Raw genomic sequence first — 3,569 nt, 5'->3', positions numbered from 1 at the left:
TCCTGGTCTCCTTGGTAGTCTTCTTCCTACTGCGCGTCCTCCGCACCTTGCCGGCCCTGGAGCGCCTTCTCGGAAGGCCCCTCCGTGTGTTGCAGCCCTCCGCCCGAGCCCATACCGCCCCTGCAGCGGCCCTCCGGGCAAGCCCACACTGCGACACTTCTGTTTGCTTTTGGTACTAATTGGCTGTTCTTTTTCTAGTTCTTCCAGGTGTGCCATTAGGTCTTCAATTTTAGCTCTTCTTTCTTAATTTAAACATTAAAGCTTACAAATTTCCCTTTCAGCACTGCCTTTGCTGTATTCCATAGGCTTTGATATGTTGTGTTCTCATTTTCATTCATCTCAAGATATTACTATTTTCTCTTGTAATTTCTTCTTTGACCCACTGATTAAAAATGTGTTGTTTAATCTCCATATATTTGCAAATTTTCCCTTTTTTCTCCTGTTACTAATTTCCAACTTTATTCCATTATGATCAGAGGAAGTGCTTTGTATAATTCAGCATTTTAAAATTTATTGAGGGAAGCAGTTGTGGCTCAAGTGATTGAGCTCCCACCTACTACATGGGAGGTCCTGGGTTCAGTTCCTGGTGCCTCCTAAAGAAGCAAGACAACAAGCTGGCATGGTGAGCTGACACAACAAGATAATGCAACAAGAGACACAGGAAGAAAACTTAATGAGAAATACAACAAAGGAGAGAGCAGAGGTGACTCAAGCAATTAGGTGCCTCTCTCCCACATGGGAATTCCTCGGTTTGGTTCCTATTGCCTCCTAAAAGGAAAACAAGCACACAACAGACAGCAAGTGCAAGTGACAAGGGAGTGGAGAGAAACAAATAAAGTAAATCTTTTTTAAACAACGTATTGAGATAGGACTTATGTCCCAAAATATGGTCTATCCTGGAGAAAGACCCCTGAGCACTTGAGAAAAATGTATATCTTGCTTGTATTAGTCAAAGGGGTGCTGATTCAAAATACCAGAAATCTGTTGGCTTATATAAACTGTATTTATTTGGGGTAGAAGCTTACAGTTACTAGGCCATAAAGCATAAGTTACTTACCTCACCAAAGTCTATTGCAACACATTGGGGCAATATGGCTTCAGTTGTCTACCAAAAGTTCAGACTTCTTGGGTTCCTCTCTTCTCAGGGCTCCATTTCTCTCCTGGCTCAGCTGTTGTGCTCTCTCCCCAAGGCCAGCTATAGTCTCTAAGGCAAATGGCTCTGTTTCTCTCTCTGTGGCTTCTGCCATCTCTATTCCTCTGTGTTCTTCTCCTGTGTGTTCACTTCCCAGGCTCCAGCTCAAAACTCCAACTAACTTCTCTGCTTTGCTGTATAGTTTTATCTATGAGTCCCAGCCCACCAAGGGGCTGGAGCTCAATGTCCTACTAACGTGGCCCAATCAAAGCCTTAATCATTACTTAATGAAGTAAAAGTAAAACCTCTGGATCCAATATAATCTAATATGCCTGGAGGAAAAGACCTGTTTACAAACATAATCCAATATTTCTTTTTGGAATTCATCAATAATATCAAACTGCTGTTTGGTGGTATAATGCTCTATAAATGTCTGTTAGGCCTACATTTATTATATTATGGAAGCTCTCAGTTTCCTTATTTAACTTCTGTCTAAGAGCATTGTGTTGAAGTCTATATTATTGAATAGACATCTCTTTCTCCCTTCAATTTTGTCAGTGTATATCTCATGTATTTTGGGGCACCTAAAGTTAGGTGAATAAATATTTATTATTATTATTTCTCCTTGGTGAATTTCCCTTTTATTAATATATAATGACCTTCATCTCTTATAACAATTTTGCACTAAAAATCTATTTTGTCTACTCTTTTTTTTTTTATTACTGTTTGCGTGATTATCTTTTTCTAACCTTTCACTTTCAGCCTAATTATGTCCTTGCATCTAACGTGCATCTCTTCTAGACAATAAATATATTGAGGGCGCGGATTTCCGCGGAGGAGTAGAGCAGGAGCCGAGGACGCACAGCGACGCGAGGGACGACTGCGGAGACTCTGAGGATGGTGCAAACAGGTCTACTTTATTGGGGGATACAGCGCTTATATATGCGCAGGGTAACACCAAATAAGGCAAAGAGTGAGGGGAGAGTTGCTGATTGGCTGGGGGAAGGCGGGAAGGAGCTGGGTGGGCAGGGCTGATGTATAGGGTGCCGATTGGCTGAAACTGCTGACGCGGCCGTTGCTGGGCAGGGGAGCCGCGGAGAGGTTACACTTTGGGGAGTAGGCGGGAAGTTCTGGGAGGCAGGGCAGAGGCTGGCTGATTGCTGCAGGGCACCTTCCCAGTGGTCCAAATGGTGGATGAAGATAGAGGGCCAGTGCTCGGGCAGGGCACCTTGGGGGCACTAATCAACCCGCACCAAGCACCCACCCAATGGGAGACAGCGCTTATCTCAACTCACCGGGCTTGCCCAACGGCGACGGGCCTCCCCATCAATATATGGTTCATTTTTTTAATCTACTCTATCAGTCTATGTCTTTAAATTGGGAAGTTTATCCATTAACATTCAGTATTACAACTCTAAAGGTGTTACTTCATCCATTTTATCCCTCGGCTTTCTGTTGGCATATCTTACTGTTGTCTGTCTTTTCATTTCAGTTCCTCTTATTTATAACTTTCATATCTACACTCTTCTCTAGGCCTCTAACACTTGTCTTTTCCTTTCAGGCTGAAACACTCCCTTTAATATCTCTCATAGATCTGATCTCTTGCTAACAAACTCTGTTTTTGTTTGTTTATGAAGACTTTGAAGGATAGTTTTGCCAGATAAAGAATTATTGGCTGGCAGTTTTTCTCTTTTAATACCTTAAATATATGATAACACTGACTTCTTAATTCCATATTTTCTGATAAGAGATCACATATAGCTTTTTTTTTTTTTAAGATTTATTTTATTTATCCCCACCCCCAACCTCATTGTTTGCAGTTGCTGTCTGCCCTGGAGTTGGACTCAGATGTGACCCCTCTAACACATGCCTCTTCTATCACTTTTACTGAACCTGTGGTTGGCACTGGAGTTGGTATATGCTCAGGAGACTTAAATCTCTGGAATGTCAATATGCCAGCTGTGCCATAAGCCTCAGCAGAGTTGCAGCACCTACTCTTGGATTCGTTGGACTTACCCAGGTCAACTAACAGGGAGGTGAGGATGATCAACCACCACACCAGGGAACCGAGAGAGTCTACAACTGCAGCCATGTAGATCTAAGCCCCTTCTTGATTTAGAGGTGGAGTGGACATTGCCATTCCAGGGTCCTCAGGATGGAGGAATAAAATATGGATTAGAGTGGACTTACTGGTATTCTACTATAGAATTATTGTGACTCTAGCAATGGAAGAAACAGTATCATTATGTGGAGACAGTGACCACAGAGTTCCTGAGGGCAGGGAGAGGGAAGAAGAGGTGTGATATGGGGGCATTTTTGGGACTTGGTGTTGTCTTCAATGATATTGCAGGGACAGATGCAGGACATTATATCCTGCCATAACCCACTGATTGGGCTGGGAGAGAGTGTAAACTACAAAGTAAACTAAAATCCATGC

The sequence above is a fragment of the Dasypus novemcinctus genome, chromosome 4 (genome assembly GCF_030445035.2).
Source record: "Dasypus novemcinctus isolate mDasNov1 chromosome 4, mDasNov1.1.hap2, whole genome shotgun sequence".
Lineage (NCBI taxonomy): Eukaryota > Metazoa > Chordata > Mammalia > Cingulata > Dasypodidae > Dasypus > Dasypus novemcinctus.
The sequence above is the reverse complement of the archived record's forward strand: the minus strand, read 5'-3'. Positions refer to the sequence as shown.